Below are 27,430 nucleotides of genomic sequence, written 5' to 3' on the forward strand. Positions count from 1 at the left end.
CAATCAATGTTCCATCGTCATCAACGTGAGTTGATGATGAAATTCCCACTCTTCATGTCCAATCGACGCAAGTCGATTTAAATGAAGAAAGTACCACTATTCCTCAGCAAATAGTCACGGAGCCTCGTCGTAGTGGGATGGTTTCTAGGAACCCAGCTCGATATGGTTTGGATGGTGAAACCAATATGGTTGTTAGTGACACTAGTGATGATGATCCATTGTCTTTCAAAAAGGCAATGGCTAGCCTTGAAAAGGAACTATGACTCGAAGCCATGAAACAGGAAATGGAATCCATGTACTCAAATTCCGTTTGGGATCTTGTGGAAGCACCTAGTGACTTTAGGGCCATTGGGTGCAAGTGGATCTACAAGAAGAAACGAGATGTTCATAGAAATATCGAGACTCATAAAGCTCGATTAGTGGCAAAGGGTTATACCCAAAGAAAAGATGTGGACTATGAGGAAACTTTTAGTCTGGTAGCCATGCACAAGTTCATTCGCATCCTCCTATCCATAGCAGCCGCTCTCAACTATGAGATCTGGCAAATGGACGTCAAGACAGATTTTCTTAAAGGAAAGCTTAACGAAGTCATTTATATGGATCAACCAAAAAGTTTTAAAGTAGCTGGACAAGAAAGAAAAGTTTGCAAGTTGAATAGGTCTATTTATGGACTTAAGCAAGCTTCTCGTTCCTAGAACCTTAGGTTTGATGAAATAATCAAAACCTATGGCTTGTGTTTACGAACTGAAGACAAATCAAATAGTAGTATTCCTAGTTCTTTATGTAGATGATATCTTACTCATTGAAAACAATGTTAAGAAATTATCAAATGTGAAGAATTGGTTGAGCACTCAATTCCATACGGAGGATTTGGGTGAAGCAAGTTATGCTCTAGGTATTCAGATCATCAGTGATAGAAAGAACAGATTCTTAGCTCTATCTCAAGGAGCTTACATAGATAAAGTGCTTGAATGTTTCTCAATGACAAATTCCAAGAAAGGACGTTTACCGTCCCACCATGGAATTCATCTTTCAAAGAAGCAGTCTCCCCAGATTCCTGAAGAGGAAGATGCAATGAGAAAAGTTCCTTACACATCTGCAGTTGCAAGTCTGATATATGCTATGTTGTGTACTAGACGAAATATCTGCTATGCAGTGCGAATGGTGAGCAGGTATCAGTTAAACCCAGGATCGGAACATTTGATAACAGTTACGCATATCTTGAAGTATTTAAGGCGGACTAGGGATTATATGTTAGTCTACAACGGTGGTGTTCTGAACCCTGTAGGCTACACCGATTCAGATTTTCAGACTGATGTCGATGACAAGAAGTCTACTACTTTGGAATGGTGTTTACTCTTGGGGGTGGAGTTGTAATATGGAGAAGCGCAAAACAGTCTGCAATCTTAGATTCCACCATGGAGGCTTAGTACATAATTGCGTCAGAAGCAGCTAAGGAAACAGTCTGGCTAAAGAAGTTCTATTCAGTTCTTAGAGTTATTCCAGAAATGGATAAACCGCTTGTGTTGTTTTGTGACAACACATGAGCAATAGCCAACTCAAAAGAACCTCTTAGTCACAAGAGGAGTAAGCATATAGAAAATAAGTATCACATTATTCGAGAATATTGGGCAGGGGAGATGTGAAGGTAATGAAGATTGCATCTGAAGATAATCTTGCGGATCTGTTTACAAAGACACTACCAGAAGCTACATTTGATAAGAATATCAAGGAAATGAGATTAGTAGAATTAAGGCATTAGTTTCAATTAATGCAAGTGGAAGTTTGTTGGGGTTTTATGCCCTAATTAAAACCCAATTTCTTTGTAATCTCATTTATTATCAATAAAAGAATAGAAATCATTTTTTGACTTGGTCAATCACTTTGCTCACAAGTTTTATTTTCATGATTATTTATTTAATATAAACTTCTATTAAATCCCGAGCATATAACTAATCGTATTTATAGTGACGTAATCACAGTAGAATATAAATATGATTATATGTTCAAAATAAGTTAGTCCTAAGATTAGTCAATGCACAAGATTTACACTGACTTGCCAATCTACGATATGATCTACTTACACATTGTGGTGTTATGCTCTTTTCAGAACATTAGCAAAGTAGATAAGATTGGATGTATTTTTTACATCGGACTGGACCGATATTGAGTGTAGACAAGATAAGTAAACATATAGTTATTATCTATTCTAGTCATATCATATAGTTGACCATAAGTCAATTCAATTTCAATTATGAATGGTTAGTATTCTAACTGATTATATTATGTGAGTTCTTTGACTTGTTCGTTACCAGCTTACCCTACGAACTAGCCCATACTTACATCTTGGGAACTCGGTAGTATAATTGAGTGGGAGTGTTAATCATAGATATGAACATCTATAGCTTCTGATGAAGAAGTGAAATGATGGTTTCCTTTTAGTTTGGTTCAAGGTGCTAAATAATATAGATCTCATTTCAGTAATTAATATTAGTTTACTGAAATATCATTTACAAGGAACTAAGTGTTTTAAGGATAAAATACAATGAGGGGTAAAACGGTATTTTAGTCTCATCTCATTATAGACCGTCCATAGAGGATTGAGTGACAGTTATGGTTGTAACAATGGATAATTAATAATGTATATATATTGCTTGTAGTGCGTTCTATGAATTTAAGAGTGCAATTCCAAGTCTTTAGTGGAGTCACGAGGAATTAATAAGTTAGTAAATTTATTTGTTAGGTTTATGATAACTTATTGGAGCTTGATTTCATAGGCCCATGGTCCCCACTGCACCTTGGATAAAATCATCTAGATAGTCTCAATTAATTGATTTAATTATCAATTAGAATTATCAAAGTTGACCAAGATAATTTTATATAGTTTCACAGAGTTATATAATTTAAAGAAGAAAAGAGAAATTAAGACAGATTTATTAATTAAGATAAATTGGTATCTAAATTAATAAATAAGTTTAAATTAATGTTCAAATTATCAATAATTAATTTTATAAGGGATTTGAATAATTATTTAATTAATTAAATCAATAGAAAATAATACAGACCTTGATTTTAAGTCCAAATGGCTTATAATCAAATGAGAAATTTCACGGGCCTAAAGCCCATGATAATTTTGACCTAGGGCTGATTATTGGCTATTATTTTATTGATTTTTTAATTACATAAATGACCTAATTGAGCCTATAAAAGGAATGCTAAGAGAGAGTTGAAAACATAAGTTGAATCACAAGTTTCAGATAGGTTTTATATTCTCTCTACTGCTTAAGTCATTTTCTAAGCCTCATTTTTCTTTTCTTTTCTTCTCTCTGTATCTATTTCATGTGTTGAGAAATGCCCACCCTAGTCTAGGTGATTCTAAGGATACTTTGGAAGGCTGTGAAGAAAATTGAAGAACGGTTCAGTTTCTTAGTAATACTATGTGATAGAAAGGATACAAGGGTTAGAGAAACTGAAGAAATGACTCTATCATTCCGCTGCGTATAATGTCAGTATTCTTATCATTATTTCTCTTTGAATTCAATTTTAGAAACATGTTCTAGGTTGTCTCATATTAACTTGTTTAATATTAGATCTACATGAAAATAAATAAAGATCATGTATAAGTTTTCCTAACATATGGATCTCATGGGTCCTATACAAGCTGAAAATATTAATGGTAAGAGATACATTTTTGTCTGTGTGGATGATTATTCTAGATTTACTTGGGTAGATTTCTTAAGAGAAAAATCAGACACATTTGAAGCTTTTAAAACTCTATGTACAAGACTAAGAGTTGAAAAAAATTGCAACATTGGATAAGTTGTAAGAATACGAAGTGATCATGATAAGGAGTTTGAAAATTCAATTTATGATGAATATTATAAATCTTTTGGAATTTTGCATGAATTTTCTACACCCAAAACTCCAGAACAAAATGGGGTAGTGGAACAGAAAAATCGTACCTTGCAGGAAATGGCCAGAGTTATGCTAAATAGAAAAAAAGTCACAAAGAAACTATGGGCTGAAGCAATTAACACTGCTTGCTACACAATTAATCATGTTTTTCTACGTCCAGGTACAAATAAAACACCTTATGAGATTTGGAAAGGTAGAAAACTCAATGCCAATTATTTTCATGTCTTTGGGTGCCTTTGTTATATTCTTAAAAATCATGAGAATCTGGCCAAATTTGATTCCAAAAGCGATTTGAGTGTTTTTCTTAGGTATTACAATAATAGTAGGGTCTATCGTGTTTATAACATGAGAACCCAAACTGTTATAGAATCTGCTAATGTGGTTGTTGATGATTTAAAAGATTTTTCTAAGTACTCCCATGAGGAAGAAATTGACATGATGTTCAACAACATAAAGGGATACCAGTTCTGATAGAAGATCATTCAGAGGCGACAACAACGGCTAATGATGTATCAGACACATGTTCTATCGCGACAACAACTGAACTAATAGAGAAGGAAAGTCCAGTTAATTCTTCTGACTCCATTCAAAAAGAACCCTCAACCAGAGTAAAAAAGAATCACCCTTAATGATCTCATTTTGGAAAATCTTGAAGAGAGTATGGTTACTCGAAAGAGGTATGTAAACTTGGTTCAATTTGTTTATTTTACTTCTATATTTGAACTAAAAAACGTGAAGGAAGCCTTAAGTGATGAATCATGGATTAATTCTATGCAAGAAGAGCTAGATCAATTCACAAGGAATGAGGTATGGATCTTTGTCCCTAGACCAAGCTATACTAATGTTATAGGTACAAAATGGTTATTTAAAAACAAAATTGATGAATTTGGCACCATAATAAGAAATAAAGCTAGACTAGTTGCACAAGGGTACACTCAAGTTGAAGGAATTGATTTTGATGAGACATTTTCCCCTGTTGCAAGACTTGAATCCATAAGACTATTGCTAGCTATTTCATGTGTTCTTGGCTTTAAATTATACCAAATGGATGTTAAATCCGCTTTTTTAAATGGATTCTTGAATGAAGAGGCTTATGTTGAGCAACCCAAAGGGTTTGAGGATCCTCACTTTCCTAATCATGTTTTTAAGTTGCAAAAAGCTTTGTATGGGTTGAAACAAGTCCCTCAGGCTTGGTATGAGAGACTAAGTCATTTTTTGGTCTCAAAGGGGTACAAGAGAGGAGGAGTAGACAAGATAGTTTTTATCAAAAATGTTGATACAAATATTATGATAGCTCAAATATATGTTGATGATATAGTGCTTGGTTCTACTAATGACTCTCTAGTATAGGAGTTTGTGAAACAAATGCAGGAAGAGTTTGAGATGAGCATGGTGGGAGAGCTCAATTTTTTCTTAGGGCTCCAAGTTAAGCGGTCAGATGAGGGAATTTTCATTTCACAAAGCAAGTATGCCAAAAATTTGGTGAAAATATTTGGGTTCAATGCATCTAAACCTGCTAAAACTCCCATGGGAACCATTGTCAAACTATCTAAAGATGAGAATGGGACAAAAGTCGATCCAACTCTTTACAGGAGTATGTTTGGGAGTCTTCTATACTTAACTGCTAGTCGTCCAGACATCAGTTACAATGTTGGAGTATGTGCTCGCTTCCAAGGGAACCCCATGGAGTCTCATGTGACTGCTGTAAAAATAATTATTTGTTATATCAATAATACTCTTAATTTAGGCATTTGGTACTCCAAAGAAACAAACTCTAATCTTGTGTTATAGTGATGCAGATTGGGCAGGAAACATTGATGACCGCAAAAGTACAAGTGGTGGCTGTTTTAACTCAGGAAACAATTTGGTTTCCTTGCATAGTAGAAAACAAAACTCCATTTCCTAATCAACAACTGAGGCTAAGTACATAGTTGCAGGAAGTTGTTGTACTCAACTTTTGTGGATGAAATAAATGTTGGCTGACTATGGGTTTGATCTTAAAATTTTAACCATTTTTGTGATAAAACAAGTGCTATTAATATCTCCAAAAATCCTGTTCAGCACTCTCCCACCAAACATATTAACATTCGTCATCATTTTATCAGGGAACTTATTGAAAACAAAATTATGATTTTAGAATATGTTGAGACTAACAAACAAATTGCATATATTTTTACTAAAGCTTTAGACATAGTCAGATTTGATCCCCTCAGGAAATCCTTAGGGGTTTGTTTTATTTGAAATTTCCAAAAAATTGATTGGCTTGCCTTGCATATGTGATTGTGTAAATCTCTTGTCCTGTTTGGAAGAAATTTGTTGACCATATTTTTTCAATTTTTGGAAAATGAACGTTATAATTCTTATACTTTATGAGGAATAAAAACCATATTTGAAAAATTATAGACCCTCCAATTTATATTTGATCAAATCATTATGTCCATTTCAGTATGAGTATTCCTTAATCCATTTTCTTTTTCAGGCTCTATTCTAGAAATGAGCTACCTATATTGATGTGTGAAAGCTGACACTAAGTAAGTTGGTACTAGGTAATTAGCAATTGCCGAACATGGGCAATGACCCTAGCTTTAAAAGACAAAAAGAAACGCTAAATTGATTACACATGCACACACATATGTCTGTTGACTAGACTGTGTAAGAATGTTGTAAGACTCATACACATAATGAATTGATTAAAATATTTTTTGTGTTTGGGATATTCTTTTTCGAATTATGGTTATCATTATCACTTAGTATTTTAATTATAATTCATTTTTGAAGAAAATTGTTATCTTGTTTCTCTTGAACAAGATTTGGCATTTACATGGACACATATGGTATGACAATTTATCTTTTCATTTTTCGACAATTTTTTTTTATAAAATAAAAATAAAAATAAAATTTTGACCGAGTACTAAAGACAAATCAAATTTGAGAAAAAAAATGCAATTTATTTGTTTTATCTCATTATATTCAAAATCTTGTAAAAGTTTCCAATTTTGACGTGCGAAAGAATTTTTTTTTTTAAAAATGAGATATTTTGACATTTATCACACTAAATTCGGTTACCCATTTTTTTTTGTTACCCATTTTCGAACTTGCCTCATTTGTTCACTGAATTCTCTATATATTCGGATTCCCTTTGGATTTTTGATTCTAAGTGTTTCCTGTTTTCTTTCTCCCTTACTTGTGCCCAAGTTTTTTAGGTTTTTCTTCTTTGTTGTCTCCTTTCCTTTTTCTTCTAGCAGCCATGAAGACCCGAGATCGTGGTTCTACCTCCAAACTTGTGAAGTCTCAGAAAGAGATAGTTCTTGAGATGACTCCCTCTGCCACTCCTCCTGCTCCAGCGTCAATCCCAGCTGCCTCGGCTCCTACAGGTCGTCGACTTAAAACCATTGCAAGGAAGGTCCTTGCTCTTCCAGGTCTTGAGCGATCTATTTTGGTTGGGGCTACTAGTAAAGGAGTGACCTTTCCCAACCTCGATGAGCAACAAAACCAAGCCTTGATGGTTCCACTCGCCTCACCCGAAGGTCCAGTAAAAAACTAGCCCGCCTTGACCTCAAGCCCTACACAGTCTGTCTCCACCGAAGTCGAGTCCAATCCGTCTACTATGACTTTGAGTCGTCATTATCCCCTGATGCGATGACACCCAAGGCAAAGGGCAAACGCAAATCCAAAGCCACTGGGTCAAAGAAAACCAAGAAGACCAAAGTGGCTCCAGCAAAAGGTACTAGCTCCATCTCTGATTCCACTCCTTTATCCAAATTCAAATCGAAGGCAAAAATCAATCCTCCTCCCTGCACCTCCTCGGAGGATGTCTCTCCTGAAACGGAAGACTCACTGCCTGAGTTAGACCCCTCCTTGACCGAGCCAATTCCTGAAGAACCACGTGAAGATTCAGAGGAGACTGGATCAGAAGCAGACCCATCAGAAACCACTCCTGTTGCATCTGACCCAAAGGGCACAACATAATTGGCATTTCCTGAATTATCTGCCAAAAGCACTAAACACAAAGGTGCCCCGTCCGTTCTTCAAGTTCATCTTTCAAAGCCCATTCTTTTACTTTCTGTTTTAATGGTAATGAGATAAATATGCAATTTTATGAGCATCCTCACTTCATTAGTGAACGAAATTTCCTTTTTTCTCCTCGTCGTGTTTTTGGGGTTTTGCTTACTTTAGAATAAAGGAGTTGGTTACGTTCTTTGTCTGGCTTTGATGGGTTTGTGCCTCGGGTAATTAATGAATTTTATGCAAATCTGAATGATGAGTTGTTAGATTAGAATTCCTTTATGTTCCATAAGGTTTGTGTTAGGGGTCATTGGTATAAGTTTAGTCCTACCGAAATTGCTAAGGTACTAAATCTAGTTCCTGTGGAGATTGATGATTCTATTGAGTTTGCAAAGGATCAAGTTTTGTCTAAATTAGTTGGCCAAGCTATGGTGTGGGAACCGAGTGTATCTCTTCGTGTCTCGAATCTTACTCACTTCTATGGTGCACTTTTTAAGTTTGCCATGTTAAATTGGCTCCCCACCACTCACTCTTCGACCATCACTCAAGATATGCCTTTTCTATTGTTCAAAATTGGGACTGGTGTCACTGTCGATCTTGCTGCTGCTATTTTTGATCAAATAGTGTCCTTGAGTGGTGACAAACGCAAGGGTCAACACTTGATGTTTTCGCAAGTCATTTACAAACTGTTGGACTCTCAACGTCCTTTGAAGAAGTCACATGAGACCTTGATTTCTCCTTTGGTTGGACCTACATACACTGTCAAAGAGATCAAATATGACAATGCTCCTACCACAGCTCGAAAAGGTTAAGGGCATTAATTTGGTTGGTTCTGGGTCTGGAGATGCCAAGCCTGACTCCCCTACTATTCCGACTGCTCTCGCTTCTGTCCAGACAGGAATTGCAAGTCTCTCCGAGCGGTTCACTGCCATGGAGGATACTCAACGCCAAAATCTGGCTTCTTTGGCAATCATCAATGCATCTACCACTCCAGCTCCATGACGGTAACTGTTCCTCTCCATCTATTTTTATTTGCTTTCAATAAATGTAAAAGAACACTAAATGTGTCTTTGTTTTGGTTTCTTTTCCTTTGTTCTTTGGTATTTTCTTAGACAATGAGGGGGAGAGAAAGTACTCTATTTTTTGGTTTTTGACCTGCAATTGTTCATTGTTTTTGTTAATTGTTTTAGTCATGTGCTTTGGTTATTTTTGGCAGGGGAAGTCATTTCGAGACTCTTGTCACTACTGTGAATTTAAGCACTCACTTGTTTTATGCAGGATCTTTTAAAAAATAGATATGGCTTATCTATAAAATTGCCAAAGGGGGAGATTGTAAATCCTAAAATTGGCAAATTTTATAAAAATATATTTTTATTTAAAAGATAATTTTAAATTCTTATTGTTGTGATTTTCTAAATGAATCTCTTGTTTTAATTTGTAATGTTTACATATAATTCCTTATTTAGCTTGATTTTATCACAATATATTTATAAAGAGAATTTGTATCTTGGTTTTATAAAGAAAATATTATGTGCTTACTCAAAATCATTTCTGGAATATTTGTCTTTTATTCTTCATGTTGCTCAAGGTTATAAATTTTAGGAAACACAATCTTTGAAGTAATTAATTGTTATTTCTATTTTGAGAAATTTGATCTGACACAAGTATTAGCTGTCCCCGCCAAATGTGTTTCTGTCGAATTAGAATTATCTAAAAAAGATAAATCTTCATTATTAAAGAATATCTTCAAATATTCTTGCTTTAATTAGGAGATTTTTTCTCAGCTTTTCTAAGCACGAAAATGTCTCTATAAATAGGCTTCTAGGGCCTTGAGAAAAAGTGAACTCTTTGGTGCATAGTTTGTGAGTGAATTGTAATATTTGTGAGAGTTCATTGTTTGTATTCAAGAACATTGTATTAATGTGATCTTGTAATAAAATAAGAGTTTAGTTTTGTGGTGAGTTTATACAACTTTCATGAGTGAATACATGTTGTAATTTGAACACAATTCTTATAGTCTTCGGGAGAGGATTTTTACAAGCCTTGTGTCGGGAGTATGTAAGCACTCGCTGACCATTGAAGAGAGTTCAAGTAGTTGAGCATTTCAATCAGAATCAAATTAGTGAAGAGAAGTACAAAAAAGTCGCGGAAAATCTCAAGAGGGAGTCTTGTTTTGTTTAAGTCAATATTTTGTACTTGTAATTCTTTATTAATTGGTTTTATTATCTGGGCGTGACCCCAAAGAGTAGGTTATCCGAAAGAGTTTCTGAACCTTTAAAAATTCGTTGTGTTCTTTATTGTTTTTGCACTATCTTTTTATTGTGTTTAGTTTCTGTCGTGACAAGTTCATATTTTGTCTCGACAAATCTGAAATCTGTTTCGACATTTAATTACCATTCCGCATCTTAATTAATCTAGTAATTACTAAAAATGGAATTTCATCCTACATTAATATTATTTGTTGTTGAATAAATTTGCTAACTAGTACAGTATTCAGGTTTGCTCTAAAATGCTTATCTAGTAAGCTAATAGGAAGACCACACAGCTTTCACTTTGATACGTTAATATTAAGTGTAACTTGGTCCTGAATCAGCAAATGATGTATGTCTATCTAATGGTTATTGTACATACACCAGTGTTTTAGAATAGCAACTAGAATATTTATTCAACAGAAGACACAATTCTTTGTAATATATTAACTGCAACATAAACATATAAATAAATAAATAAAAAAATAGTAACGGGCATTTGGTCTAGTGGTATGATTCTCGCTTAGGGTGCAAGAGATCCCAAGTTTAATCCTTAGAATGTCCCTTTTATATTAATATGGTTATTTATTTATTTATTTTAAATTGCAAGAAATCTACCAACTAGTACAGTTTTCAGCATTGTTCTAAAGTACAGTCTGAATAAGTTATTAGGAAGACCACAAACAGCATTCAGTTTAATGTTTAAATAATTAAAATTAACCTGATCATGACTCAGCAAAGGAGGAATGTCTATCTTATGTAGTTATAATTTTTATTAGAAATCTGCAAATGAAGATATTTTAAGTTTTGATATTTATATGGCTCTTGGTACTTTGTCAGCTAACCACCTGCAATCTTATGTAATGGTGAATTTACACATTTTATTCCAACAAGACATGGGTAAACAAGACATAAACAAACAACAGATGCTGAAGTTATGAAATCATGCTAGAACTTGCCAGTAACAGATGAAATCTTACTAATATTTCCACAATACAAGAAGAAGAAACTTTTCAAGAGTTCGGTCAAATAAAAAAACTGCAACAGGAAAATAAACCAATTCTATGTTAAACATATTAAGTGCTGTTGAAGAGATTGCTGATATGGAAAATGAGTCAGCTGCCAGTGAGTAAGCAGTGGAATTCAACAGCACAACATAACATTGAGGGAGCTCTCCTTTTGTATTCAGTTACTCTATTTTGCCTCTTGTAGAATTGTGTAATGATTGTGGCTGTCCTTGCAAGGTCAGGCCGTTACATGATATTCGAATATTCTTAATTTAGATATTCATTTCTCTTGTATATATTGTATTCTTGGCTCTCATCATTCTTTGAGCAGATTTCATAATATACAGTGAAATATTCAGTCCACAGCAGAGTTCTTTATCTTTGTAAAACTTTCATCTTTTAGACTTGTGCAAGATAAACTTAATAAGAATTGCCAGCGGGCATTTGGTCTAGTGGTATGATTCTCGCTTTGGGTGCGAGAGGTCCCGAGTTCGATTCTCAGAATGCCCCTAACATGTGCAGTTGTTTCTTTTTGGTTGTAATTACTCCAATAAGTTTCTATATAACTTTTTAATTGTTTTTTTTTAGGAAGAGTCAAAACAGATCTTTCATTTTCTTTAGTATACTTAAGCAAGTGTGAACTGGTCCTGACTCATTTGAGCAGTTAACACTGTTAGATGGTAATGTACATCTATTTTAGACACTTGATAAATAGCAAATAACACCAACATATAAATGCCATGGTAGTACGTAGCCATAATAAAGCAGCCATTATATATTTATAAGTTTCAATTAGTAATCTTTAAATGAAAACAGTCGCAATGCTTCCCAGTCAACTAACTAAGCATCTGTACTCTTGAATGATAATGAAAACATATATTATTCCAGAAAAGCTTTAATGAATGGTCAGACAAGCAGACAAACAAGATAAAACTAGAGATGCTGATAATTATGTGGCCAAGCTAAAACTTAACTTTAATGTGCATTTATTTTACAGACTTAATGAATAGGAAATAACAGCCAAACTTAGAGATATATGACATTGTAGTACCTAACAAGTGAGACCCACTAAACAAAATTTTAATGAAACAGTGGTTTATCTTCTCTATTTTCTCTTTGTTTTCTCCAAATAACAATTAACCAATCAACATTTTTAAAACACATAATTTTGGCTTTCAAACAATATTTTCAAATCATAAAACTTCAAACTAATGTTTTATAATTATAGTTTTTAAAATAGAAACCAATCAATAAAGCAGAAATTTTCAACTCTTATATTGCTCATATGCATTTGATGACAAATTCAAAGTCAAATATACACAATGACTGTCAAAGGTGCACAGGCGAAATTAGACTATCATTTGTATACATCATACTTCAGCATTTTGCATTTGGTCAAGTGGTATGATTCTCGCGTTGGGTGCAAGAGGTCCCGAGTTTTATTCTCGGAATGCCCCTATTTTTGCAGATGTAGATTTACGTATACCTTATATGTTGTTGTAAGAAGGCTATTAAGTAGAACAGATTCAACTTTCAGTTTTGTTATTAAATAAATCTGTCATAAATTTTCTCAATTTTTAATTGCTGACAGAAATCTGCATGTGAAATTATTTTTTATTTTAATATTCAATGCAGATCTATTGGTTTACAGTCAAATGCACACCTGCGATCTTACATGCAGACATATTTTAATCCAATAAAGCTTTAATGAATAGTTGACAATGCTAAAACTTACCTGTAATCTCATTCATCTCAGAAACTTTTTAGCAAGAGGAAATAAACTTTTTCAACTTACATACTGTAAGATCCACTCTGGTAAAATAAAAAATTAAAAAGCAACAAAGGACAAACATAGTTCACAAAAGGTCTTGCAAAAGAAAAACACCCAAAAGATCACTCTTTCATTCAGACAATATTTGAAAAGGTCATACCAGAGAAACCAGCCCATGAGTTCCATAATTTCACTATCATTGAATCCTTGATAACACCATCATAGGACCAGTCATCACCTAACAATATGATGCACTGCAAATTTTCAAGACTTCTTGATTCATTTATAAGAGTGCAATTTTGTTTTTCTTGCAAGTAAAAAAAAAAGAGAACAAAAAAATAATCTTCTATTATGCATGAGTGATACTACACCAAGGCAAAAGTTGCTATAAGTTTAAAACAAACAAAGAAAAAAAAAGATTTATTATTTGTTTGGACTGTTTTAAAAAATTTATTTTCAGATACTATATTTTGTAAAATAGTTCAAATAGATCCCTAAACTCAATTTTAATGAAGAAAAAATTGAATATAAAAACACAATTTTTAAGCAGAATGATTTTATTTTTGTTCTGAATTATTACTTTGATGAATTATTTGTGATTTCAGTTGAAAAAAATCTGGCCAAAATCAGGTTTAGAGTTCTATTTGAATCATTTTACAAAACATTGGTCCAAACATATAATAAGACAAAACACAAAATCCGAAAATGTATAAAAAAAAATACATCATAAAATAACTTAATTAAGAAGAACAACATAAGAAATTACAAAACAAAAGAAACTAAGCATGTTTTAAACACATTGGTTGCAAGATAACCATTCATGGGCATTTGGTCTAGTGGTATGATTCTCGCTTTGGGTGCGAGAGGTCCCGAGTTCGATTCTCGGAATGCCCCCATTTCTGTTAAAAATGTTTTTCATTTACTTCTGCTAACTAGAAAAATATTAAGTTTTGGATCTAAAATAATAAAGACTGCAGCAGCTTTGAATTTTAATTTTAAGCACTTTAAGCATAACACACTGCAATATTGAACTGTAATTCATTCACATATTTTTTTTTATTAGAATCTGAAAATGAAATCAGATTTGAAAAGTCATACAAGAGAAACCTAACCTATGAAGGATACTAAAAACATTGAATCCTTGATAACACCATAATATGATCGGACCTCACAAGGCAACAATAATACACTACAAAATTCTGAGACCATCTGATTCATTTATAAGAGTGCAGATTATTATTTTTCCTTTCAAGTTAATACGATCTTCTTATATGTATAAGTGTTACAATAACAAGGCAAAATCTGCAGTAAGGTTAATAACAAACAAAGTAGAGAAGAAACATAAAAGTTAATTAACTAAGCAAGGCAATAGGATAAATAAATAAACAAAAGAAATCAATCCTGCATTAAAAATATTAGCTGCAAATAAAAATCAGTGGGCATTTGGTCTAGTGGTATGATTCTCGCTTTGGGTGCGAGAGGTCCCGAGTTCGATTCTCGGAATGCCCCCATTTCATAAAAATATTTTTTCTTACATTTATTTTATCAATCTTGTAAAGGAATCTAGTAATTACTACAGTATTCCGTTGACTCACTACTCCATCAAGTTACTAGGAAGGCAACCAACAGCTTCCATATTTAATACATACTTTAAGCATAAACCTTCCCCTGCTTTAGCAAAAGACTGAATTGTTCGATCACATCTTAATATTTTATTAGGATCTGGAAATGAAAAGAGACCATTTTTCATCTAGACCAGATTTAAAAAGGTCAAACAAGAAAAACCTAATTTAAGAATACCATCATATGATCAGTCATCACATAGCAAAGCAAGTACGACACGCTACTAAATTCTGAGACCACCTGATTCATTTATAAGAGTACAATTTTCTTTTTCCCTTCAGGTAAGACTGTATTCTATCATATACAAGATTTACAACACCAAAGAAAAATGTGAACAAAGTAGAAAAAAAAACATAAAAGAAGTTAATTAAGCAAAAGAAACAGGAGAAAATATGAAAGAAAAAAAATCAAACCAGTTTTAATTACTTACATATATTGGTAGCAAGAAAAATATCAGCGGGCATTTGGTCTAGTGGTATGATTCTCGCTTTGGGTGCGAGAGGTCCCGAGTTCGATTCTCGGAATGCCCCAATTTTTTTTCAAACATGTTTTATATTTATTTTATCAGCCCTTGAAAAAGGAATCTAATAACTAGTACAATATTCAGTTTTGGATCTAAAATACTACTCCATCAAGTTAGTACAAATACTGCAAAGAGCTTCCACTTTTAATATTTAACATACTTTCAGCATAACCTTGTCCTGACTTACAGACAATTGCATTAGTACACAGTAATAATTCACACACCTCAATTTTTTTTAGGATCTGATATGGAAAAGAGACCATGCTTTCATCCAGACCAGATTTGAAAAGTCATAAAAATAAACCTTACCAATGAAAGATACAATAATCAATTGATCCTTGACAACATCATCATTTGACAGGTGATCACAAAGCAAGTATGATACACTACAAAATTCCTAAACCGGCTTGATCATTAATAACAGAACAAAAAGACAATTTTTTTTTCCTTTTCAGTAAATAAGATCTATTATATTGGAGTTTTATAACACATAGGTGGAAGCTGCACTGAGTTTCAAAACAAACAAATTAGAGAAGAGAAATGGAACATGAAAGATGTTAATTATGCATAGAAACAAGAGAAATTATAGAACAAAAGAAATTAATCTGTGTTAAGCATATTGGCTGCAAGATAAACATCAGTGGGCATTTGGTCTAGTGGTATGATTCTCGCTTTGGGTGCGAGAGGTCCCGAGTTCGATTCTCGGAATGCCCCATTTTTTTCAAACATGTTTTATATTTATTTTATCAGCCCTTGAAAAGGGAATCTAATAACTAGTACAATATTCAGTTTTGGATCTAAAATACTACTCCATCAAGTTAGTACAAATACTGCAAAGAGCTTCCAATTTTAATATTTTACATACTTTCCTTTTTTTTTTTTTGAAAAAGAGACAGAGGTCAGATGTCTTAGACTGACCTCCTCCCAAATTTAGTAGGGAGCCTCACTTATGGCGGAGGAAAACCGTGGTAAGATAGAGATTAAAACAAAACATCAAAATTCCTAAGCCAAAAATATAGTTTCTTGTCCTGACTTACAAACAATTGCATTAGTACACAGTAATAATTCACACAACTCAATTTTTTTAAGATCTGATATGGAAAAGAGACCATGCTTTCATCCAGACCAGATTTGAAAAGTCATAAAAATAAACCTTACCGATGAAAGATACAATAATCAATGAATCCTTGACAACATCATCATTTGACAGGTGATCACAAAGCAAGTATGATACACTACAAAATTCCTAAACCGACTTGATCATTAATAACAGAACAAAAAGACAATTTTTATTTTTTTTCCTTCTCAGTAAATAAGATCTTCTATTATATTGGAGTTTTATAACACAGGTGAAAGCTGCACTGACTTTCAAAACAAACAAATTAGAGAAGAGAAATGGAACATGAAAGATGTTAATTATGCATAGAAACAAGAGAAATTATAGAACAAAAGAAATTAATCTGTGTTAAGCATATTGGCTGCAAGATAAACATCAGGGGGCATTTGGTCTAGAGGTATGATTCTCGCTTTGGATGCGAGAGTCCCGAGTTTGATTCTCGTAATACCCCAATTTTTTTGGAACATGTTTTACATATTTTTTATTATCACGCCTTGCATATGAATCTGGTAACTATTCCATTTTCAATCTAAAATACTACTCCAGCAAGTTTTTAAGAAGACTAAAAACAGCTTCACACATCTCAATTTTTTATTAAGATCTCTACAAATGAAAAGAGACCATGTTTTCATCCAGACCAGATTTGAAAACCCATACATGAGCAATCACTAGTCATGAAGGATATGATAAACATTGAATCCTTGAGAACACCATCATATGATCAGTCATCCCAAAGCAAGTATGACACACAACTAAATTCTGAGACCACCTGATTCATTTATAAGAGTGCAGTTTTATTTTTTCCCATTCAAGTAAATACTGTATTCTATCATATATAAGTTTTACAACACCAAAGAAAAATGTGCTCTAAGGTAAAGGCAAAGTAAAGATAAACATAAACGAAGTTAATTAAGCAAAAGAAACAGGAGAAATTATAAAAGAAAATAAATCAATCCAGTTCTAAGTACTTCTATATATTGGTAGCAAGATACATATCAGCGGGCATTTGGTCTAGTGGTATGATTCTCGCTTTGGGTGCGAGAGGTCCCGAGTTCGATTCTCGGAATGCCCCTGTTTTTGCAAAGATTTTTGTTATTATTTTATATATATTGGTGAAGGAATCTAATAGATAGTACATAAATAGTTTTCAGTCTAATTATTAAATACAGCTGTCATAAGTTTCCTCTTTAATTTTTAATTGTTGGTCATGTTACTTGGTTCCTAGCAAGATGAGCACCTGTACTCTTACATGAGAGGAATTCAAGTAAAGTTTATTCCAACAAGATTTTAATAAATATGAATAACACTAGCTAAAGATGTTGAATGCTAATAATTTTGTGACCACAGTAAAACTTGCAAACACATTTGTCCCCAAAAAAAAAAGAAGAATAAAAGAAAAGAAATCCTGTCAATTATATTTGTATACCATTACCACCTGAAGATTTAAACCTCTCATCTTAAATATTGCAAAATCCAGTTTGATAATAAATTCATAACTGAAAGCATAGAATAGCTAAACATATGTCCATACACATCTTACAAAGAATCCCCAAATAGACCATGTTCTCAGACACAAGGACATATTTAGGCCACTGAAAAACTCACAAAATTGAAGTTGAAAAGCCATGTATAAAGCGCTAGATGATCATTACTCAAAAGCATGTGCTTTTCTTGATGTCCATCATAAATTAAAATATTTAAATGGACAAACCTATATTATGTGGTATATATTTATTGAATGTACTCCTGTTATGTATCAAAGAACACCAAGGCAAACAACACAAAGTTTATAAATGAAAAAAAAAAAAAAACAGTAGTAAGTTGACACTATACATTAGGAATGGCAACTAAAAACATTATACAACAAAAGAAATCAATCCTCTGCAACATAAATATGAAAAGAACATTAGTGGGCATTTGGTCAAGTGGTATGATTCTCGCTTAGGGTGTGAAAAGTCTCTAGTTCAATTCTTGGAATGACTTAACATAGTGTTACTTTTATTTGATCTGTTATTGCAAAAAATTTGCTAACTAGTACAGTATTCAGTTTTGTTCTAATATAATTAATACCTATCCAATAAATTAACAGGAAGACGAAGACCACAATCAGCTTTCACTTTGATATTTTAAAGTTAAGTGTAACCTGGTCCTGACTCGGCAAAGGGTGTTTGCCTATTTATTGGTAATTGTACATACATCAGTATCTTAGAATTGCAACTAAAATAATTATACAAATAAAACATACAATTCTTTGTTATATATTAGAGGCCAGCTAATTCATTTATAAGAGTGATTTTTTTACCTTTTCAAGTAAAGACAATCTTCTATTATGTATGAGTGTCACAACACCAAGGAAAAATGTACCCTGAGTTTATAAACAAAGTACAGAAGAAAAATGGAACATAGAAGAAGTCAATTAAGCAGAACAACAAGAGAAATTATGGAGCGAAAAAAAAAACCAATATCCTGTTTAAAACATATAGATTGCAAGATAAACATCAGTGGGCATTTGGTCTAGTGGTATGATTCTCACTTTAGGTGGAAAAGGTCCTGAGTTCAATTCTCGAAATGCCTCTATTTAACCAAAAACTTTAATTTTAATATAATTTTCCAGGAAACTACCAACCCATATAATTTTCAACCAATTTCATATGGCTCTGGACAATGTAGATGTGTCATTTGAGAGCCTGTAATACTGAACAACACTAACGAGACTACCTTCACACAACATTTCGAAAATGAAGAGCTGAAAATTACACTGACAATAAGGTCATGCTAAAAGAACACTCAGAATCTTAATGGTACCAGAAAATGCTCCCCGGCCTGAGCAATATAATTTTCATTCACGTGTTCTAGATGTCCACATTAACAAACAAACTCACTTAATAAGCAACGTTCTTGGCAAGGCCCATATTTATAAGAATATTGAATAGATTTTAAGATCAACCCTATGACAAACAAAAGGGTGGGGTTGTGGAAGAAACAAGAGTTCACAACTGGAGAAACTGGACAGGATGAGAAAATAATTCTAGCATGATTACAAAGTAAGCACCATAACTCTACCAGTTTCATCCTTGAACTGCCCACTTTTTAGTCAAAAACATTCATATTTATTTTAATTTCAAGGAGTCCACCAACCCATATCACTTTCAACTAATGTCATAATGCTATGGGCAAGGTGATCTAAAAAGTGCAGTTAAGGACCTGCAATATTGGACAAACTGTCTTGTACAAAATTTTAAAAAATAAATAAAAAAAAAAAAACAGATGCAGTCACTGATAATAAGGTCATGCTAAAAGAAGTTAAATCAACTTCAATCCTATAGGTAGCAGAAAATGCACTCCAGACTGACATTACAGTCTAAAAGAGCAATATACTTTCCATTCACATGTTGCAGACATCACACTAACATACAAACTCACTCAATAAGTAACAGCATTGCAAAGGCACATACAACTATGATATATTAGAAACATAATGTAAAATCCTTCCTTACCCGATAAGAGAACTTTAGGTCAAAGTTTCCAACTGCAATATGTAAGAAGTGCTGCACCATCAACAAGGGATTGTCAGTCTTCTTACTTTCCAACTATGAAATCCGGCCCACCACATCAATAGATGAACTATCAGAAACCTGACAAGATACAAATTGTCAGTAACTTTAATATCTTTAAAAGTACAGGAAAACTACATGTAAAACTGATAAATACAGGTCACTTAATATAATGCTTTAAATATGTTAAAATATGGATACAAAACCTAGAATATAATGTCCAACTTATTCCGAAATCTAAATTCTAATGTCTGTCTTATTCCATCATGGTTAAAGTTGTAGCAACTATTGTTATAGAAAATATTTTGTTGCCCAGAATACTCACACCGTCTTCTTAACTTTGTCAACCGACGAAGCTAAACCCAAACTCAAACAAAAGTAATAGAGCATAGAGCAAAATTTTAGATTAAGTACATCAATATGGGTGATGATCAAACTAAATTATAGACTTAACCATATACTATGTTGCTAAGGCTGAGCAAAATAATTAACAAAAGACCAAACCAAACATCTCAAAACCACAAGTTGCCATTCATTAACTACTATTAAAAACCTTGCAACTACTGGCATCTATCCATTAACCTCAAACCCTAAGTAATCCAATTTACAGTGTCGAAAGTCAACCAATACATGAAGCTTGATGATCCCATTACTCGTTTAGCTAAACCCAACAAAACACACAAAAATAAAAAACAAAAAAAAATACTGAGCATGGCCAATCAAGTGAGAAAAAATCAAATTTATAAAGGCTACGCATTCAAAACATCAAACACCTGATACAGTGGTATTTGTCTAGTATCGTGCTTGGGAGCACGTAATTTCATTTCTGAATCCCTAAATCAAATATGCTATCATTAGCAGCCTAAACTGGCTTATAGAGACTGCAAAGTGTGCAATTCGTATCCACAATCATTCTTTTAACCATAAATAAACCTATCAAAACAACAATACCAACAAAATATGTAGCAAAATAAACCCAAAATTTTATTTCACCTTTCCTAATGGCACTTCAAATTCATCAATATATTAGAGAAAATAAAATAAATAAATAAAGCTGACAAACACAAAGACAGAACAATAAGACATGCAAGGCGTTTAATGACTGAGCTTTATTACCACAAAACGTCGGTCTTCAATATTCATCAATGGAAGAAATTAGAAAATGAACTACTGCAATCTGCAAAGCTAGTTTAGTTAGTAGTGTGTTTGGTTGGGTGTTGGGAAAATATAAGAGAAATTTCTAAAGGTGCGGCGTGGAGTTGAGGAGTTAGAATGAGTAGTACTAGTGCTAGTGATGATAATATATTAAAAGAAAGATAAAAAAGTGCTTTATATTGTGGTTCAGATTCCGGCGGGCTTCATGCCAAATGTCTCAAAACAAAAACATTCCGCCTTCCTTCTTTCGTATTCGCGCCGCGTGGCTCCTCGGCACTTTTATTATTCTTAAATCATTTTTAGTCTCTTGTATTTTCTTTCTTTTATATTCCCGCCTCAGCGTACATTGCTTACGAATCAAAATTATGGATGGAAACGGGCGGCTAATTGGGGATGCTCTCCCTTCCCCCATCCCATTAATCATTTTAATCATCATCTATATCCCTATTTCTTAGTATTTTTTCCTGAGAATGGTATTTATCCTTGAGAGTGGTGCAGATAATTTGGGTACCTATTTATTTAAAATTAAAATAAACAATGTTGAATTACTTAAAATTTATATATATTACAATATATTAATCACTCATCATATTAAATATCTAAAATAAAATTAAAAATCTTTAAAAATTTACTAATACGTTATAAAATCATATAAAGAAACATATAAAATAAATTAAAAAAATAAACAGTCCTGTCGGGGCAGGGAATGTTATCCCCGTCCTTGCCTCATTTAATATTCGGGTTTGAAAATGGCCCTCGTTCCTCATTCAGGCGGGAATTTCCTTCTTTTATATTCCCGCCTTAGTGTACATTGCTTACAAATCAAAATTAGGGATGGAAACGAGCGACTAATTAGGGATGCTCTTCCTTCCCCCGTCCCATTAACCATTTTAATCATCATCCATGTCCCTATTTCCTCGTATTTTTCCCTGAGAGTGGTATTTATCATTGGGAGTGGTGCAAAGAATCTTGGGTACCTATTTATTTAAAATTAAAATAAACAATGTTAAATTACTTAAAATTAATATATATGACACTATATTAATCACTCAACGTATTAAATATGTCTAAAATAAAATTAAAAATCTTTAAAAAGTTACTAATATGCTACAAAATCATATAAAGAAACATATAAAATAAATTAAAAAAATATTATATAAAAAAAAATTAAACGAAGTCCTGTCGGGGCAGGGAGTGTTATCCCCGTCTCCGCCCCGTTTAATATTCGAGTTTGAAAATGGCCCTCGTTCCTCATTCAGGCGGAATTCCCCACCCCATTAGGGGCGGGTCCCTGCAGGGCCCCTCTCCGTGGTAAAAATTTCCATCCCAAATCAAATTCTTAAATAATAATAATAATAATAATAATAAGAGAATTTACATCTCAAATGAATTTTTGCATTTTAATTTTAAAAATCACCAACAATTTTTTATTTATTAAAATATCATATTTGAATACCGAAATAAAAAAAATAATACCCCTAGTCAGTTGTTTACCGAGATTTTCGGAAACTATACTAATGAATATTAGATAAGACTAATGATATGGACTTTAGAAGGTAAAAACGGGATTTTTATGTGGTTGGGGCGTTAATGAGCCTTAGTCCACGAGTCAGTTGTATTAGAGCTTAGAAAGTCTTTTACAATGGAGTTTTTATCTACGTTTTGACAGAGTAACTGTATACAAGTCGAAGAGAGATCATTTTCTCAGTGTTCTAACGCCTGTATTTATAGGCTCGTAGGAACACTGGATCTGGGCTGGGTATGACCCGAGCCCATCAAAGATGTGGATACTCTTGGCTTCTCTGGCGGAAGCCCAATATGAAAGATAAAAATACATAGGTCCAAGAATAATTAAGGCCTAATAGGGCGGCCCAAGAACTATATTTCGCCCGAAAAAATGGTGCTTTTGGTCTGGGCACTTCGAGTTACGAGGCAGATTCAAGGGACAAAGCCAGTCAGAGTAGTTGGCAGCGCAAGTCTGAAACAGCGGCGTGCAATCCCGAGGTGGCCTTTTCCGCAGGTGAAAAGTAGGGACAACCCCCACGCGTCGTGGGACGGCTTCAAGGTCACGGATGCTTTTCCTTACCAAACCGGGAGGACTTGATCCAGGTTTGTTTACCTCTTTCCCTCTTCGTTTACCATAGGCCCGGACCGTTTACCAGGCTCTGGGATCGTTTTTACGTATACTTCAACTGTAATCCCAACTGTCCATACGTCTCCTGGACGACTGCCCTAGATCACCATCCCGGACACCATCCGGGTCCAGAGTCACACTTGGGTCGTAGCCCTTGGTTACTCCTATACCAAGCGGGCTTTGGCCGGGCCCATATCCGAACACCCAGACCATGGGCCTGGACCATCGTCCCGGGCCCAAGACAGGAAATGGGGATAACATTTACCCCCCAAGCCTTTGCCTGGGGCCGCCAGGTGAAGGCTTGCCTTGTTCCCGGACAATCCATGGTTGCCTTCTCAGTTCCTGCTTGGAATTGTGGGTCCGTGACAAAGGGCAGTGATGCTTGCTGCATACTGGGCCCGGACCATTTACCAGCGTCTAGGTACGTTTACCTAAGTCCTGCTTCGTGGTAGGGGTACACATGTCGCCAGGCGACTGCTGCATGGATGGATCTTGACCTCGAAAGGTCACCTAACCACCTCAAGGGTCGCTAGGTCTAGGCTAGTGCGTCAGCACAGATTCCGAAGCGTCCCATCCGCACGGGGGTCCTTCATTAATGCTCCTGTGCTGATGCGGACCGTCGGATGGGGCGACCTTCGACATTCGCCTCTCCTGGGCCGTTAGATCTGAGATGGCGAGGATCCAGCTTTAGAGTGCTCATAAATGCCCCTGCACGATCTTGGACCGTTCGATGGGGAGATTTCTATCCGTTGGATCAGAGGCCAAGATTCGGGCCTTTATAAATACTCCTCAGACATTCATTTGACATTTTTACACTCTCGAGTCATTTCAAGAACTGAAGCTTTGCATGTCCGATATCGCCGACGACATCCTTCATCGCTTGCTTACACTACGTCGTCTACTGTTTCCGACAGTCCCAGCGTCTGCCCATCCGCCTGAGAGCACGTCCTGGGTCTGCCCTATCGACGAGTTGCTGAACCGGCTTCACCAGTTCAAGAACGAAGTTCTGCCGCTCTTACCGTCGGACAACCACCATCCTCTACGGCCAACAACTCACAGCAAGTCCTTATGACCTTCTTGATGAATATACGAACTTAGGCTATTCTTTTAATTCGTATGCTTACGCTGCTAGAATCTGATTACACTTAGGAACTGTTAGGAAGGCCGCCTGGTTCGGGTTGCTCTGGGTCTGGATGCTTCCCGGACAGATGGTGGAGCCTTACTCAGTAGCCCTTTTTCCTTTCCCGATCTGGGTCTCGCGGTTCCCTGGTGATCCCGGACCCGATCCGGAGGGGACTCCAAGCAGTCATTAGGAGACCCCCCGTACCTTAACTAACTTTCTTGGGTTTAGGTACTGACTACTTGGCTTCTTTTCTTTGTTCCCAAATCATCAACTATGGCAACGGGCATCACCCTTCACTCAGAGGAAGAAGTCAACAGGGCCCCCGTCGTTCTCTCCGGGTCCCAGACCCCCAAGGGCAACCGATGGGAGATGGATGTACTCACCAACCTATTCTGGAACTACCGGATGATGTACATCCTGGAGAAGCGCCTGGGCATAGAGTCCACCCCCGGACTCTTCCACAACCGCTTGGCCAGGATCGAGGAACGGGCGCACACGTCCGTAGAAGGGTTCGGGGCATGGAGCATTGGCCATATCAATGCGGGAGCCACACTCCCGTTTCACGATTACTTCGTGCGGTTCCTGACGTACGTGGGGATCGCACCGTTCCAGCTTCTGCCACAAGCATACCGGCTGCTCGCGGGATGGCGAGTGTTCTGCGCCGCGAAGGAGATCGCGGAGCCGACCCCTGCCGAAATCTTGTATTTCTACAAGATGGAGCCGCAGGTCAACGCCAAGGACAAAACCTTGGACGTCTTCTACAGACTGAAGCCGCGAGGTAACTACCTCGCTCCCACCAGCTCTTGGAAGCATCCCCCGGACGTCCGTCACTACTGGTTCATGACGTCTGGGTTCCTCGTGGAGAAGAACCCCACGCTGCTGCTGGACTTCCAGCGAATGGGTAAGTGCTTCCCTGATCCTTTTCCTCTTTTTTCTTTTATTTTTTCTTTCTTTTTGTCCGTTCCTCATCATGTTCCTCCGGGTGGCAGGACCCTTCGCCCAGACTCCCCTCACCCAGTTCATCCTGGAACGGAGGAGGTACTATTCCGGGCTGAGCGCGGATGGCCTAGATGTAGGAGGCTACGTCACCACGAACAACCTTTGACTGGTCGGGATGCTCGCGGCCCACCAAACTATTATCATCCCGAACCTTCGGGGGATCCAGTGCGAGAAGAATGTCGCCATCAGGGAACAGCTGGCCCTGGACCACATCGCGGAGGTGGAGAAGGTGGTGCGAGCCGACGCGGCCAATCAAAAAAGGGACCAGGCCCAAACGGAGGCGGCCACTTCGAAGGATCTGGAAGAGCTCTTCGAGGATGCCCTACCGAACACGGGGACCCTCGGGGCTAGCGTATCAGGGCGAGGTAACTCCCCTTTAATCTTAACTTATGCTCCCCAAGTCAAGGACTTAGCTAGGGATAGGCTAGCCCTCTGAGGCCCCGCATTCGGGGCTAACAGGGAGACGAGACCTTCGTCTCCCGTCCCCGTAGGCTCGGAGGTTCTTGTGTTCTTGTCCGGTTTCCTTCAGTATGGGAATTTCTTGAACCCAGACGACATGGGGGACCGAGTCCACTCCTTCGCTTTAGATGAGTTGAGTCACGCCCGGGGCATAGATGAGGGTTCGTCCTAGGTCACTATTAGCTTTGATGTTGATTCTTTTGGTTAGTCGTACTGACTCTTTTTGGTGTTCTTGCAGGAGACTATGGCATGTCTACCCCCGCAAGCGAACTGAGGCAGCTCCTCAAGGACAGGGCGGCCAGGAAAGCTGCCAGAAAGGCAAACGAGGTGGCGGGCTTGGACCCAAACCTCAACAAGGAGGCGCCCGGGGTGGAACTTCGACCCGGCGGGGGAGCCCTTGCCATGGTCCCCATTCAGGCCGTGGACCCGACTGCAGTCTCCGGCTCTGCCCCACACCTGGTGATTGACTTGGAGACGGGTGCAGCAGCCAGCCAAAGTTTTGGGAAAAAGGGCCTGGACGCTGGCGCCTAGGAGGCCAACACCGTGAAGAAGGCCCCGGATGAGGCGGGATGGCTCGGCTGACGAGTCGCACTGCGAGAGTCGGCTCGCCGCGAAAGAGATTCTTGCACCGCCGGTTCTCCCCATACTTCCAACACTACTCGAGGAGGGGGAAGCCATTGTGCGGGATGAACAGTCCCGACTGATTAACCGGACCTGGGAGAATGGTTGGGGCTAGAGAGACGAAACATACAAGGCCCTGACGATCCGCCGTCAGGTTGAGTTCGCGGAGCGTCCAGCGACGTTCAGGGCCCCTTAGCCGATTGTGGATCGGCCAGCCGCCGAGACGGGCTTCCGCCCTAAGCTTGGGCAGGACACGGCCCCCCTGGCGGCGGACCTGTTGGACCAGGTGGGGAACACCATGTCCAACCTCCAACTCAAACGGTACGCCACAATAGCCATCAGGCACTCCGCCATCAGGCCACCGCGGTAAGTTCATTTCGTATCTTTTCTTTCCCTCTTCTTATTTATTTATAAGGATTCCTCCTAACTTTACTTTGTTCTAGGTTGATCTGCTGTCTCATCGGAGTGCCGATCTGGTGGCCGAGTTGGCCATGAAGATGGAGACAGTCCAGTTGGAGCTGGAGGCAGCCGTGAACCAGAGGGAGGCCGCCAAGGAGGCCCTTGCCAGGGATACGGCCTAGGCTCAAGCAGACCGTGAGGAGTTCGACCGCGTCAAGGCCGGGCTAGAAGAGGCTTTATCCCGAAAGGGAAACGAGGCCAACAAGAGGGCAACCCTTCTGGAGGCGGCCGCGGCTCAGTCTGCCCGGGACAAGGAGGAGATCTTGACCTTGACGGCTCAGGTCCGCGAATTGGACAGCTCTCTCCGCGAGGAGAAGATGGCGCACGAGGAGGCCCGCCGCGAGAAGGAGGAGGCGGACGGCATGCTGGAAGTCACTTTCGAGGAGGCCATTTACATGGCTTGGCGCAAGGACAAGAGCATGAACCTCCTGGTCTTCCCCGACTCGGAATCGAAGAGGGCCGAATTCGAGGCCAAGGAGAAGGAAGACGCGGAGCTCCTCGGGGATGAAGCCTAGGCCCGGACCCTCACCTTGCCTTTTTTCTATCTTTTTGTTGTAATTTTGTAATACTCTTTTGGACGATTACGCGTCCAAGACACTTTATATTGCTTTCTCCGGTATAAATATTTTTCTTTTGTTATTCCTTGAGTAAAAACTTCATTTTATTACTGTGTCTGACTGATTCAGAGGATTTGGTCCCAGTTCCAACGGCCTGGA

At 37.0% G+C, this 27,430-nt stretch overlaps 1 long non-coding RNA gene and 6 other non-coding genes across 9 annotated transcripts; 6 read left to right on the forward strand and 1 right to left on the reverse strand.

The window, feature by feature from the left end:
* The first annotated feature begins 11,614 nt into the window (after positions 1-11,614).
* Positions 11,615-11,686, forward strand: TRNAP-UGG (transfer RNA proline (anticodon UGG)). The gene has a single exon. It is a non-coding gene; the product is annotated as a tRNA-Pro (tRNA).
* Positions 11,687-12,772: 1,086 nt separating this feature from the next.
* Positions 12,773-21,376, reverse strand: LOC133795797 (uncharacterized). Of its 3 annotated transcripts, none has more exons than XR_009875395.1 (3): positions 20,881-21,376; positions 18,513-19,845; positions 12,773-17,281 (listed from the first exon to the last, which is right to left on the reverse strand). It is a non-coding gene; the product is annotated as an uncharacterized LOC133795797 (long non-coding RNA). The 3 variants fall into 3 exon arrangements; XR_009875393.1 differs by having other exon boundaries at positions 12,773-18,575; positions 19,708-19,845; positions 20,881-21,357; XR_009875392.1 differs by having other exon boundaries at positions 12,773-19,845.
* On the forward strand, positions 13,770-13,841 carry TRNAP-UGG (transfer RNA proline (anticodon UGG)). The gene has a single exon. It is a non-coding gene; the product is annotated as a tRNA-Pro (tRNA).
* On the forward strand, positions 14,385-14,456 carry TRNAP-UGG (transfer RNA proline (anticodon UGG)). The gene has a single exon. It is a non-coding gene; the product is annotated as a tRNA-Pro (tRNA).
* TRNAP-UGG (transfer RNA proline (anticodon UGG)) lies at positions 15,029-15,100 on the forward strand. The gene has a single exon. It is a non-coding gene; the product is annotated as a tRNA-Pro (tRNA).
* Positions 15,736-15,807, forward strand: TRNAP-UGG (transfer RNA proline (anticodon UGG)). The gene has a single exon. It is a non-coding gene; the product is annotated as a tRNA-Pro (tRNA).
* On the forward strand, positions 17,211-17,282 carry TRNAP-UGG (transfer RNA proline (anticodon UGG)). Its single transcript has one exon. It is a non-coding gene; the product is annotated as a tRNA-Pro (tRNA).
* Positions 21,377-27,430: the final 6,054 nt, after the last annotated feature.

This window comes from Humulus lupulus, chromosome 1, assembly GCF_963169125.1.
Source record: "Humulus lupulus chromosome 1, drHumLupu1.1, whole genome shotgun sequence".
Lineage (NCBI taxonomy): Eukaryota > Viridiplantae > Streptophyta > Magnoliopsida > Rosales > Cannabaceae > Humulus > Humulus lupulus.